Source organism: Protopterus annectens, chromosome 1.part2, assembly GCF_019279795.1.
Source record: "Protopterus annectens isolate FY-2018-M chromosome 1.part2, PAN1.0, whole genome shotgun sequence".
Taxonomy (NCBI): Eukaryota; Metazoa; Chordata; order Ceratodontiformes; family Protopteridae; genus Protopterus; species Protopterus annectens.
In genome coordinates this window covers 1,079,273,450-1,079,288,806 of record NC_056727.1, presented here as the reverse complement: position 1 = coordinate 1,079,288,806, position 15,357 = coordinate 1,079,273,450, and the positions used below count along the sequence as shown (strand labels likewise).

At 41.7% G+C, this 15,357-nt stretch overlaps 1 protein-coding gene across 1 annotated transcript in view; it reads left to right on the top strand.

Annotated features, from left to right (window-relative positions):
• The window catches only part of YTHDF2 (YTH N6-methyladenosine RNA binding protein 2), a 221,653-nt gene that overhangs the window by 8,384 nt on the left and 197,912 nt on the right, over positions 1–15,357 (top strand). The gene's annotated exons all lie outside the window — the stretch shown is intronic.

Below are 15,357 nucleotides of genomic sequence, written 5' to 3'. Positions count from 1 at the left end.
TGCACTTGGACTGTGAAGTGGATGTCTACAGTTAGGGACAAGTTCTGACCTAAAATACTAGTTTTCAGGTACTTGCTCCTCTGAAACATTTCCCCCGTCCTGAAACTTTGTCAACAGTTTGCAGATCTAAACAGGTTTTTCTTCTGAAATTTGGTACTGTGGCAAATTGCAGGTAGCTCATGTTTAACTAGTTCAGATTTTAGTACAGGAACACTCCCTCCTGCACACATGTAAAGGAAAAAGTGGTTTATTTCTTGTTCAGTGTTCCCTCACTGGCCCACATTGAGAATTGTTTGCTTTTTAATAGTATGTTTATGGATGTGATAAATGGAGGGGGTTTCCCCCCTTGTTTGAGGTCCGTGTGTTTAGGTTTTGGATAACTTGAAGGCCCTAACTCTGGTAGTAGAAGGGATTATCTTTTGCGATCCTGGTTTTAGAGGTCCAGCTACAAGAGTGCAGCTTCGGCTGTCTAGGGCACAACTGCTTATACCACTTGGTCAGTCCTAAAGTGCAGCTGGTACTGTGGTTGTAGCACAACAGAGGACACTGGTGGTGGGGGGGACCTGTACTACCGCATCTTGAAACCTTTGGTTGGGGTAATTGTGCTGTTTCAGTCAGTAATGCTTCCTGGGTCAGTCATGTCCAGGGGGGGGGGGGGCTAGATTCCTGAAATTTCACTGGGGAGGTGGGTGGATGGTGTACAAAACCCTGGACTTTTCTTGGTACTTGTTCATGGGGGGGGCTGCAACTTTTAAACTGGGGGACTACAACTTTTAAACTGAGGAAATGGTACCATTCTTGAAAGGAGCCAGGTCATGGAAATGCTTGAGTACTTTGCAGAACAGTGGTGTGAAAATGCTGTCAAACCTGCCTGACTTTGCTAGTGTGTAGCACATTCTCTAGACTTCTCTGTCCTGCTGTCGTTTTCCTGTCTTCTAGTGTGTCATTTTCTGAGCTTGGTGAACTGTCACCTTTCAGTAGTGCATATCTGAAAATTAGAGCTGTGCTGCTTTCTGTAGCATATTGTTAAATCTGGCAAGGATTCATTGGCTATTTTTAAAGACTCCACAAAGGTTGTGGTTTGCAAGTTTTTGACTTATTATTAAGTGTACCCATTTCCGTGGGAAACCTGTCCATTGTCGTGCGTGACTGAATTCATAGGAGCAGATTAGAAGGTTGTAATTTTAGTGATGGGATGTAGTACCCTCTTATTTCAGAAGTCTCCTAAAACCTGGTTTATCCTGTGTATATGAACAGAATATGTAAAGGAACTGTATCCAGTGCCTACTGATGGAGGGTACACAGTCCAAGTGCAAAACCAATAGCAAGTGAGCCTGTATTTTTCAGCTTGAGGTGGCCTGGCTATTTTGTTCGAAATTCAAGAAGCTGTGGTTATAGTTCTCTGCCAGCCAGAAACACAACAGTTGCTGTTTTTCCACTGTCCTAAATACATTCCAGTGTTCAATTCATCATGCAAGCCTGCTGGACACGCCCCTTTTTAAGGGCAACCCAGGAGCACTGTCTAGTTAGGCAACTTGCTCAATGTCACAGTAGGCAAATGGAAGGGAAAATAAAATGACTTCTGGCCGTGGTTCCTTTCAAAACTGCAGTGGCTACTTAGTGGTGTATTTTAGGAGTAAGTGATGTGTCATTAAATAACTTCCCTTTACATATTGGATGCAACTGTTTTGTTTTTGTTTGCAGGTAACTAGAAACCAGAATTGCTAGATGGGTGAACTATTAAATGGAATTTGTATTGCATTGATAAAAAGGCTTAAGTTTAGATTTTAATGCAGTTGGATTTTAAGCATTTTGCTTGAATGATTTGAATTTTGATTACTAAGTCACAGCAGCCATGACTTTGCTTAGGACCCCCCCCCCCCCATTTGTGCACCTCACCTGTCCACTGGATTGAAAAATGTGCCTTGAGCTTGTGGGCTGTGATTTGGATGTTTACATATTTCAAAACCTACTTCCTCCAAAGACCACCGAAGCAGGTTTAGAAAGGCTGCAAAGTCTGTCAGCAGGTAACCTGAAATGGGACACTTGACTGTACTTTTTGTATGTGGTACGTTTGTTTGAGAGCATAGTAAGGAAAATGTGTGCTCCTTTTCACTTACTACAGGAGTATTTCCTTTTAAGGTGAATCCTTCAAAGAAGGTTTGCCCTTGTAGATGTGGCAGAAGCATCTTGAGTGTAATTATCCCCTCTTCCCTAGGTAGTTCCATCATATATTCTACACTGACTTGCCCATCTTTAAAGCTGTGTCAAAAGTGCATTTGAAATTCAGGCTTTTTGCTGTCGCTATTTTTAAGGTGTGAGTGGTGTGCAGTGTTTTCAGGGAGATGGATATTGAAGAGTGGTTGAGGTGAGTGTGTAGGTTAATTTTTAGTTGCGTCTCATTCCAAATGAACTGCTGGTCTTCCTTCACTGTTTTTCTTGGATGCTGGATAAGGCACAATACAGTGGCACAATGGATTGTTTGCTGCTTATGTTATGGTTGTCTGGTAAAATGCTGAGGCAAGTGGTTGGAGTTTGTCTATGACAAAATCCAAAATTCGTATAATCTTATCTTATTCAGTCCCCCACCCCCAAGTGGTGGGATAGCTCTTACTAGCCAGTGAGGAATAAGTTTGTAAAAATGTGGAGTCCTGGCATGTATTCTAGGGAGAGACCGAGGAGCTGCACTTCCTTAAATTTTCCCTTGTAATTCAGTCTCAAGTCTGCTCATTTTGTTTGCAGTTTTAAAACCATTTTGGTTGTACCGAGTCCTGTTTGTATCATTTGGTCACTTCACTGTGTAATTTGGAAATCCACTAGGTGGGTAGTTGCATCTGTCACTCGACTTGCCAATGCTATGCTATGCATTTGTCTAGGATCAGTGTATTCTTGGGGTTCACTTGGTGGTTTGCTAATGAAGGCTGTTGGCCAACTTTTTAAATATTTGTCTGAAATACTTAAAACTTTGGAAAGAAGCTTTTGGATAGGAAAGGTGAAACAAATGGGATGGGGCTTCTTGGCCAAATAGCCTTTCATTATAGGAAACACTGTGTGTCCAAAATGGGATGTGCCAAATTTGCAATATTTTTGTAGCTTTGCATTTTTAAATGGCAGCCTTGTATTTGGCTTAATGTAATTTATCAGTGGGTGGAGAAATGTCTGACTTTCCTCAACTTATTTACCCCATTATTTAAGGAGTATTTTACCCATTCGTAAAAGAGCTTTGGTGTTTTAGCCTTGTGTTGGCTAGGGCGCATCAGAGCTTTAACATCCCAGAAGTCTTAGTCTATTCTTGGTTACACTGCTCAGATGACCCCTAGGCAGAGCCCACCATAGTTGGGGTGTCTGAATAGCAGCTGGTCTAGCCATTCATTAACTTGGGTACTGACTTTTGTCTTTGGTTAATCTGTACTTCTGTGACCTGGCTAGCCTGTTCCATTTAAATAGAAAAGAGCTAGTTTAATGGGGTACCTGTCAGGGTTTTTGTATGGAGAATGCTCCCATTATCCTGCATGGCATACTGGTGTGTGGGATTCCAGTCTAGAAATACAGCATATCCCCCCCCATGCCAAGTTTAGAAATACAGCAGCCCCTCCATGCATAAGTTTTAGACACTTTTTGCTCTGTAGTGATGGTGCTTTCTCACCCTGTGGTACCAAACACTTCTTGTCTTGTGCAGACTATTCTCAGCACCATGTAGCAGGGGTTTTGGTGCGGTTTTTAAATAGGGGGCACCTGTATAGACACTTGCTGTTTTACTTGCACCTTGCAAAAATTGAGAGGTCAGTCTTTAGGATGAGTTTTGGTACACGTGCCCGCCTTGTAGCGTTGACTTCAAAAGGGGGGTGTGCAGGCTTTTGCTTTGTGTATTTCTCCTGTTTCTTTGTCGCACACTGCTGTTCTGGACCACTGTGGTTGCATTGGTAAGAAGGCAGGTTGGTTTTACAGGTTTTCTTGTTTATAGTGGGTAGTAGGTACTTTTATGGTGGCAATTTTCTCATTTAGGATTGTGCTTAGGATCCGAGACTGGATTATTTGTGTCTGATCCTGTACTACTCAGTAATCTGCTGCTGAAGGGTAACTACCTACATATTTGTGCAATGTAGTGAATTGTTTGGTGCATCGAACAGCAAGGTTAACTATTTTGGAACTAATTTTTATCAGAATATAATGGGTCTACTTGTGGCCCAATTGTGGCAACTTATGGAGGGATGTTTATGGCAAAAGGCACCATGCCAGCTTTTCCTAAATGCTGAGGCCAGCCAGCTTTATAGCCCCCCCCCCCTAAAAATAAAAAAAGAGGTCTGAAGATGGAAGCTGTCCTGAATATAAGTCAGCATGTGTGTCTGGCTGACTAAACAGCAAAACACTTGTATTCACATGTGGCAGTCGAATCTGTATCGAACGTTGTGTATTTTTGATTTAAGTTGTGGTTTTGAGGGGATGCTCTCTGATAGTTAAACATGCCTTGTGTAAGAATTTACCTCAAACTGTGTTTCTAGGGTGCTTTTGAACTATATTCCTAATTTTTAGAAATTGTGGAACAGTGGTCAAGCCAGGATATTGAAGCTTAAGGCGCTATCTTCTCTGCTGAGCTGAAACTTGCATTTGAGTGCACAAAGTTACTTTGCATAGCTCAAAGGCCTGCCAATCTACTCTTGTTCCCCGACTTGCCTAGTAAGCTCTGGATGGTGTATGTGTGTGGGGTTGCTATAGAAGTTGGATGTAGGTATCCAGCATTATCAGAAGGCAGAGCAGTGAGGGGGTGTTGAGAGATGTACATGTTGGTCTGTGGGTGTGGAGGACTAGAGATACTGAACACCAGCTGTTGGAACACTTTTTTTTTTTTTTTTTTTTTAAAAAAAAAAAAAAATTTGGATGGATTCTTAATCTCCTGAATATGCTTTGCCCAGAGCATAGTAGTATTGCCTGTGTTTTGAATAGTGAGAATAGCCGTATGTGTCTATACAGAGAAAGTGACCCTAAACTGTCTTCTCGAGTTGCTGAAAGGGGCATATGTAATGTATTTTGTCCTGGTTCCTTCAGTCAAGAGGTCAGTTGATGCATGGCTTTATTTCTGGTCTGTATTTGCGTAAGCTGTGAACCACTTTTATTTAGGTCCTTTTTTGGTTCTAGCTTTGAGCAGTGCTGCTGGCCTAGTGACAGAGAGGTAGTTGGCTTCTGATGCTTTTGCCCAAGGACAACGCTCTAGCCAGGTGTATGTTTGTCCTGATCCACTAAAGGTGGGAGTCCCTTCGGTTTTCAGTGGGAGGGAACTATGTGGTGCCCTTATGGGATTTCTGCATGAGTAGCAGAGCTGCTTTTTTTTTTTTTTTTTTTTGTAAATGGCTGGTTCCATTTAGTTGTATAGTAGAAGTACTGGAGCAACATTCTAAGTTAAGGCACAGGGTACTTGGCATTTAATCGGTCTGCTGGTATGTTGGCACACCATAGCGCACTCTGAGCTTGCATTTCAATTAATGTGTAGGGTGTCCTATTTGTTTTTCCCTGGTTCTTATCAAAAGTGCAGGTTTGTCCCAGAGATGGGAATTCGAGTGAACGTGGCTTAGTATTTTGCAGTGTAGGTTTTGGCCCTTTTTGTCTGTTAAGGATATGTAGTAGATCTTGCAGCTTTTGTGGGCCACGCGTGGATGGCCATGAAGGGGACTAAGGGAACCAAGCAAGAGTGTTTAGACTTTGGGTATAGTGGGGGAGCTGGTAGATTATGATTTCTGTTTGTAAGCAGCTGCTTGGGTTTTCAAGTTGGGGTAATGTTTGAGAGGTACTACTGTACAATGCACACTGGTTTGTCTGTGCCTTGTAGGGGACAGAGGTGTGATCTCTGGACTAATCCTTTTGGTAATCAAGTGAGCAAAGTTCATGGCTTTCCTATTGACAGTGGAATCCTAGGAGCCTATCTGACAGTTGGATGGTTGGGTTGATTAGTTGTTTGCTGACCTATACTTGTGACCACAAGCTGATTTTAATTGATGCAGATCTGACACTAAAGAGCAGATAAGGCTGTGGTGAAGGCAAGATGTGCCCCAAGTGAAAGGTACTTTATATATTTATGTACTAGCATGTAGTTGGTAGAGGCTGTCTTTCGACACCTAGAATACTAATGTTTCAAGACCACTGTCTAGTCACACTATGGTTTAGATGAAGGCAGTTGCCACCACAAGCATCACTGCCATCTACCCATGTGGACTTGACTGAATAGTAAGCAGGAAAACCAAGGAAGGAGTTTTGCTGCTCTGGAACTAGGTTTCAGTGACAAATGCATGGTTCTCTTGCCATCTAGGCTTTCATATGAGTCTGAGCAGCACATCATGATTGCCTGGCTTGAAAAATCTGTATATATAGGTTTATAGTCCTGGGTAGACTGACCTTGCTTAAGGCGTTTTGTGGCCGGTATGGGAGAAGCCTTAGTCAGATGTATGTGGGCCATCCTGTTTTAAGCGTCTCCCTCCAAGGTGATGTGGGGGGGTACAGTAATATTGGCTTTGGGGATTGGAGGGAGACTCTAATATTGGCTTTGGGGATTGGAGGTGTATAAAATACCTCCCAGTCACCTCTGGTGTACCACAAATCTCTTTCCTTGATCCCCTCTAACATTCTCACCAGCACTCTCCACACAACAGGCCACCCTAGTACAGTACACATGACTACACACACTCGTTTACATGCCCAATAACATGGCACACAGCAAAAAAACTTGCTTGGGAAGCTTTAATAGCCACTGAACAATGGCTTTGTAACTCGACTCGTACTCTAGCCTAAACTTTCCCCATTCCCCCAAATACCCCTCGCATGAAATTTCCTCTCAATACCGGTAATTTTCTTAGATGTGACTTCAGTAGTTGTATGGTAGTGGATGATCTTAAATTTGACCTGTGTATATACAAAATTGCATATTGAACTAGCAATACTTTAACTTTCTCATGAACGCAGGTAAAGCTACACTCCTCCCCACACCCTTATCAGACATCACAAGAGTCGAAACGTGTTCTAACAGAGTTGCTAAATGTGCTGCAGATACCCGTTTTCAGAACCCACCACTGTCTAGCAGTAAAAAGCCTGAAGTGGAATTTCCAGTAATGTCAAATTTACCCAGTTTGGCCTAGCTAAATCATAAGCTCAAGAGATCAAACATTCATTGTATGAGGGAGTGACTACAAACCCTAAGCTCTCTGACTACACACTTCCCCTTAACAGTACTTTTAAAACAGCAGTCTGTAATAACCTGCAGGAATTTTGCAAGAGGGGTGTTTTTGCAAAAGGGGTGTGGTGTGTTTTGTTTTTGTTGGTTCTCTTCGCCTCACTTTTCATACAAGAGGGAGGCCCTTGAATATTACCAGACTTTTTCTACTGTAGGTTTCATTCTTGGAAGTGCTGCTAGTAGATTGCATGATGTGGCCTTCTAAGGAAGGTCTGGGAAGTACGCTAATCATTGCAGAACCCCTTCTGTATGCCTTGTGATCCTAGGAGGCTGCAGTTAATTTTTCTCTAGACCTGGAAGATTTGAGGGCTATATGGCTGGTGCATCATAACTGGAGGAAATGTACCCCCTATTGCACTGTCAACCTTGCAGGGCTTCCGTCTGTCTTTGTCTAGGAGAGTGGTGCACACATTTTTGTACAAGAGATACCTAGAACTCGCCTCCAGACCAGAAAGCCTAGATATCAAAGAAATGACCTGTGGACATGTTTTGGGTGGCTGCTGCATCGTCACAGGGTGCAGTAACTGGAGGAAGTCTGTCTGAATCCAGATGAAATGTAACTGTTACCATGCTGTCATAGTGAGTGCCTCCTTAGGTGCTATAATTTTAAGATGTTTGGTCACAACCAAAACATTTTTAACTTGCAGGAGAGTCTTGTTTTGCAGCAAACAGTATCCGTATACCTCAGGCAGGTTATATGGCAGTCCTAAATTCCACAAGTTTTCATTGTGCCTTGTTTGCCTTTTCACTTGTCCAAAAGGCTAAAATGTGCTGTTCGGGCATGGTGGCTCGTCCTCTAATTAAAATAACGATAACTCTTGTAAATGCATCTGCACTTGCAGTGGGGTAAATGGGGGGGGGGGGTCTTTTCAATAGGTCTGGGTGCCTTGGGTCTCTGGGTTGAATTTTTTCCACCGAAGTCTTTCGGCGTAATGAGTATTTTGGAAGAAGCCAGCTCATTGGCAGACATTCCCGTGGGCTTCATAATCCATTTTAGTTGGTGAGCCTGGAAGCCTGATTCTCATAGCACCCTTATTGGTCCATGCAGATTGACGTTTTTGTCTTTGAAGTTCCACCATTTCACGAAGTTGCTGTTGGACATCGCAGCCCAGAGATTTGCCTCCCACCCCACTCTAAAGAAACTGAATCTCCTTGAACCAGGAAGCCCTTTTCTGCCTCCTAGTAGGTTGGCAGTCTGTAACAAAATAAACCTTGGAGACTCCTTTGTAACTTCCAAATTGGACCTAACTACTCTGCCCTTAGGCTGTTGGAAAGCAGTTTTCTTTCTAGCCTCTTGCTTGATATATTCTCCCCCTCACTGGATGCTCACCAAGCTTTTGTGAGTTAAACATGTGGCTTCAGGTGATGCATTTAGTAGCTGAATTTTAGGCTGATCTTTCAACTGCTTCAGAGGGTGATCTATCCAAACTGTTCTGCCCATGTCTATCCCCTCTAACTGTTGGGAGTCTTTGTAAACATTGTGTTCAATTGAGTGCATCAACTTCAACTTCAGTCTCTTGTACAGTACAGCAGATACGGACTTGGGTAAGCAAAGAATCTTGGCACAAGATCAGCTAGAATAAACTTGATCCGTCTGTAGTAGCTTACAAAACTGCAAAAAAAATTAAGTCTCCTGTGTCCGAACCATGGGGGGGTGGCAATGGGGAGGTCTTTATCTGCAAAGGCACATCTACTAGTCACTGGTGCTGCTTTTAACTACTGTTGCCATCCTGGTTGTGTTCTCTTTAGCACTTGCAACAAGGTACTTTTCAGGTTGCTTGGAACTTCCCATTTCACTTGTGCAGAGCTTTGCTTTGGCAGTTTCCTTTATTACAATGAAGGAGCTTCAGTGACTCAGTTCTGTTTGTGTTCCCTAATGTACGGGCTGTTATTGAACTCTCAAGTCTTGTGAGTATTGGAGTTTAATTGCCCAAAAAAGGCATGCACACTACAGATTATGCACACTACAGATTTTGTATGTGCTGAAGACATGTTTAGGAAGTTCTCTATGCATGGAAGTACTTCCATTGTGACTTTAACTGATGAAATGCATCATAAGGTTCAAGCACTTAACAAGTAGCCCACAAAGGGAAGATGCTGATCATCCTATTGATCACTGCTGCAGTAGCCTTGGCTATGTTGCTAAGGATAGAATAGCTGGCCAGCTTAGGACACCTTTCACATGCTGAGACTTTCAAGCAGCTTGCACCAAGACCGGTTTAGGAGCAAAGTCGTCTTAGAGCTTTACTGCAACAAAAGAAAATGCTTCTCTTGATCTGTTGGCTTTTGCTGAGCCGATTAGTTCCCCTTTAGGGGTAGAGAACTTCCATTTTCTTAACCTTTCAGAAAATTATTTTTAAAGCTAGGAGTGACTGTAATGAGTGCTCTTGCGTATCTGGTTTTAAGTGTAAAGTTTGGGGGGGGGGGGGCTGACAAGGGAGTGCTTTTGTTGCTTGTTTTTCCTGACTAGTTATTGCTGGTAAAGAGGCACCATTTTCTACCTAATTATGGAGCGGACTACTGGTTCCACTAAGTGCCTCTGCCACCACAGCAGGATAGCAGTTTGCCTAAGCTGCGTGTGGGTGACTGCTATTTTATATACTTCAGACTTGCCTTTTACATCCAGTACCTCTTTCTACAGCTGCCACTGTCCCACGGGTTTGCATCTTCTGTGGCTGTTGGGATCTTGGTGAGCAAGGGAGAGTAAGGAAGGTTTATGGGTTAAGCTCTGGCCATCTCAGGGATGCAGCTATTGACATAATACTATTGGCTCCATTTTTCCTGTCTCAATGTATCTACTCAATTTCCTTTGGATATTAGTAGTTTAGTGTGTTTGGGTCTGGGTTTAATTCCGGCTTTTGATGCTTGTAAACTTTCTAGGAGCGAGTCCCTCACATTAGTGTCTGGATCATATCAGTTCTCTGCCTTGCCATTTGAACTATCCATTGCAGAGTGTATTCACAAACTGTCTAGCTCCAGTTATTGATCGTTACAGGGTATACATTTCACCATATATGACTTTGTTTGTTTTTCAAAAAGTGTCAGGAATTGTGGGAGAGAGCGCTTGGAATCTTTGTTTTCTTACACAAACTATTCAGAAGTCTGTCTCTACTCCACACAGGATTGTGTTTCTGAGATGTCAACTAGACACCTCAATTCAGAGCTGCTCTTCTAAAGAATTTTTCCCTGTGGATCCATTTCTGATGTTTTCCACTTGGAATTTTGGTCACTGTGAGGGAATACCACCGGATTTTGGTCACTGCAAGGGAATACCACAGGATTTGAGGGCTCTTGGCATAATTCTCATGATACTCCTGACGACATAATGGTATGGTTTCCTGGTCCCAGCACCAACGTCTTTTTCCAGGTTTGACAACTTGCCAACTGATTCCAGCTTTTGACAGATGTTTAGGTGTCACATTTTCGACTAGGACGTGGAGTATTTGTTGGTTCCTTGCTGTCTTGGAGGAAGGAGGATTCTAAGCAGCCCTTGCAGATACTGCAGTCCTGCCAGTATGTCTGCTACTGGTCTCGGACCACTCCTATTTTTCTCTGGTTTAGTCCATCCATGGACTTGGACACACACACACACTTCCTCTGTAGTTCCTCAGGTGTCCCTGGGGCAGAGATTAGTAGTCCATTCATTCAAGGGTCTTAAACAGGAAGTGATTTTTTTGCAGTGTCTGAATAAGCAGCCATTTTTCTGGGATAAGGTTCAGTCATTGAGTTGGTTCCCTTCTAGGGATATATCCTTAGGAATAAGACACATCAGAAACTTGTCTTCAATTTTTCTGATCTTTAAAGGTACGGTGTATTTGGCTAAAGGTATGTTGTGGGCATTTAAAGCCTCTAGATGATAAATGGGATTTGTCAAATGTAAGCAGTTCCATTTTTTTTATCAACTTTTTTAAAAGGAATAGGGCCGCTTCACTTTTCTGCCAATTCCCAGTTTCTGATTAAGTTTAGTCTACCTTGGTTTCTTTGCCAACTTATTCCTACTTGCATTTTTGCCTGCAATATGCCTGATCCTCGACCATTCAGCCCCTAAAAAAAAGACTGGTAGACTTACAGCTGCTAACTAGGTGACTGATCATCTCCTTTTTAAGGATTAAAAAGTGTTTTTGACAGGGTTTTTCTACAGCATTAGACTTTAGAATCCTGAATTAAGGTTCACATGTATACTGGTGGGGTAAATTTTCGGGTCTATATTGATCATCGAACGCTGATTGACCTAATTTAAACAAAAGCTTACAATCTCGACTGTCAGATCTCTCTCTCCCTGGGAAAAAAATAGCTGATCCAAAACACATACACACAACACAAGCACACCAAACAGAAATCCACACACATGCACCTAAAATCTGATGCCGAACCCTACGCTAAACTATGCACACACCACTAACTACCCACTTAACCCTAAGGTCTGTCACTATCGCACACTCGCCCACTCCCTAACTCACTTAAAATCCACCCTAACCCTCATGTCCACTCAATCGCACACACCTAACCCTAACTCACCTAACACTCGCATCCACACAATCGCACACTTACCTGAATCCGACCGGTAACTTTCCACCATAACACCGAAAATACCGAAGCAACAAACTGACAAACATTCTTTCCATAGGAAAACAGTTTCTGCTGCTTCGATATTTTGCAGTTTTGCGAAAATAAGTTCGATCAATCAGTGTTCGCTTTTATAAAATATAGACCCAAATGCGTTCGAGGATATAATATAGACCCAGATTTTCTGCCACCTTTTCATCTTAAGATTGTAGGCTCTCTCTAACTGCTCCTTTAACTTTTACTGTGGGTGATATGGACTTTATCCAGGGCCGCAACTACTGCTGTTGAGGCTCGTTTCCTTGGGTACTGGGAAATCCTAAAGTCTCTAATTCTTCTCTGGATAGGTAGGCAGTGGTTGGGTCCTTCTGCCTCCTCCAGTGTATCATGAAATAGGAACATGTAATTCTGGGGGGGGGGGGTTGTAAGATTTTTATGCCCTCTTCTCAATCTCGATAACCATCCTGCTACCTATTCTTGAATTATGTTGTAATGAAATGGGGGGGTACTTGACTACAGTGATTTTTTTTCAGCATTCATTCCCCCTTTCCTGACGCTTCATAACTACACCAGGGCCTGCATTTCTGCACCTTTGGCATCAGATTCTCAAATTGGTTGTAGGTTTTGTGCAGGAGATTTGCAGATGGTAATGGGGAAAGCCTATTCCTTGGTGTTTGTTTTAGGCGATCATCCTGTACTTCCCTGTCCCCAGTCATACTTTGGGTTTATAGAGCCAATGCCCCCAGTTCTTTGACAAGTTTTTCTTGTGCCAAAAGACACACGCGCGCACACACGCTTGAAGACCATTGCTCAACCTATTTTAATGTTCCTTTTTTGGTCTTGCCAGTCATTCCTAATTTGCCTTCCGAAAACCTCTGCTTTAAAACAAAATGCTCTTCTGTGGTTTAGGTTATAAATTTATTTGCATTACCCTTTGGGTTATCCACTGCTAGTAGTCAAAGGTTAGTCTAGCTGCTGTGACAATCCATTGAGACTTTGTCTGTCTTTAGACAACTTTATCCTTGCAGAGTCAAATGAGTCGAGTATTAGGAGTCCTTTACATGGGGAAAGCTGTAGTAGACCTTTGGTCCCAGATTAATATTCAAATCCTTATTAGATTTCCAAGTCCGTATGGACTCCATGTAAAAGAGGTTTGTGATGCCCCACCACTGGCAACAGTAATTAAGGAGCCTTAATCCTCACCACTGGTACCAGTGGGGGATTTACATTGGGAGGATAAGTTACACACACACACACACACACACACACACACACACACACACACACACACACACACACACACACACTATTTCACAGATCTGCCACATTTGAAAGTTCCGTGCTTTTTGTTGGTCCCACTTTATTATTTTTCTCCAAAATATTCTTAATGTTTTTGTTTTTCCTAAAACTAAACTTTAAATCACTCTTGGTTGCCATATTTCTAAACATACCCCATGTCTCATGGATGCTTTTCAGCCACCCTACATCCTGGTAGTATGCAATATGGCAGATGTGCGCAATGTTCGTACATTGTGGAAACAAAAGAACTGAGAATACCAAGTTTATTTTTAACTTTAAAAGCTAAGAAATACAGCAGCTGTTATTCCAAAGGGGTAATTTACTTGGTAATATGTAAAGCCTGTCAAAGATACTATGTTGGTAAAACAGAGATCTCAAATAGAATATATGAACACATAAGAGATATGAACACAAGAGATATAAACAGGCATAATGACAACGCCTTGTATAGGCACGCAACAGAATGTAAAAAAGCTGATTTTAAATTTTGGGTGCTTGAAGAGGTTGAACATATGGAGCGAGGAGGTGATTGGGAAACTAAAGTTGAGTACAGGGAAATGATCTGGCAATTAAGATTGGATGCTTGCAGTAGTAAAGGCCTTAATGATCACATATCAATCACCCCTGCATTGAAAATACTAGCAATGGACCCGAAGAAATTGAAATGTTAATATTAAAAATATACAAACATAAAAATACATAAAATATACATGTGCCTATGCTGATTGTTAGGTGGAAAACCTGCTTTTTTACAGCTGCTTGACACTAATTTCATACCTTTTAAAGTGGTTATATCCATTGTATATTTTATACTCAGTTTTAAACTTTTTTACCAATTTTATTAAAGGCTATTATAGGGTATTTTATTTATTTTATTTATATTAATATTACAGTTGATGTATATACAACAGGTCAATGATGTATATACAATATATGTAAATATATACAATATCTTCTATATATTTACACCTAGTTTTAATATATAATGTATAGCATATTTATATTTATACCTGTATAATTGTTATATTTTGGTTTTAATAAGATATATTTATACTTGCATATATTTACATTTATATTTATAATCATGTTTATATTAAATTACATACAATCTATATTACAAGTTTTTTAGAGAACCAATTTGTATTGAGCCTCTGTTTTATTCTAACTTATTATGAACTTGTAATGATATTTATTAACTAGTGCTTTTGAACAACGCCTGTTTTTTTAGCACAGGCTATATCCATATATTTAAGAGCAGTATGAAAAGTAAAGGAATGTTTCTTTAAATGTGATTCTGGTTAATTGGATACACTATGGATGGTATAAAAAGAGAATTGAAACAGTGGATTCAGATTCTGATGAAGTCTCCGTAAAGGAGACGAAAGCGCTAAATCTACTTTGTTTTTTGTCTTTGTTTTGGTTATACTCTTTTAAAGTTATTAAACTATAAAATTATCTTTGTCTCGTTGATGCAGTTTTATGCACACTTGAACTAGGAAGTTGGAAAGGAGTGGACAAGGGCAGCCTTAATAGTGCCAGAGCAGTGTTCTTTATTGGTGTATTGTGCTTACTTTTTGGTTACCAGTTATTGATTCCACCGAGGGGCCTAGGAGTTCAGATTTTGGTTGGGCAAAAAGTTCCTACTATGGTTCTTCACTGCTGTCCTGGGTCTGTTCCTTCTCAGCTTTCTGGGGGGGGGGCGTTCCCTGGAAGAAACTTTTCTGCTCCTAGGGATCCACAGAATGAGTGGGCTCCAGTGAGTGGTAGGCCTTCACTCGGGGGCTATTTGCTACTTTAATGGCCTTGAATCCTCCTCCCCAGGAGGTTTTGTTTCCTGCTCCTCCTTGATCCACTAATCCCATAAAAAGGCCCAGAGAACAGGATTCTTCTGAGGATGAGTCCCCGACTTATTCTAAAGAAGAACTTTGAGTAGAATAGGGGTCAGTTCGGAGGAGGAGGAATTGTAGTCCATATGTTTGTTTTTTGAGGGAATTTCCTTTGGGGACCCACTGTCTAGGATAAACTTTGGGAGTGCACTCTGTCCATAGACGTACTAAAAGTCGCTGCAGTTGGGACTCCCCTAAACCCGTGGCTATACATTTGGCTGCTTTGCTGGATGCTGTTTCCATTGCCTTTCTTTCTCCTGCTTCTCTGCTCCCTGCTCTGAAGAAGCCTGACAGGTGTTCTAGGGTGCCTGAGGGTGGTTTCTTAATAAATGTCTTGCTGCTGATCCCTCTGCCTGTAGCCTCTGGTAAGCTGTCTCAGTTGCTTCCTTC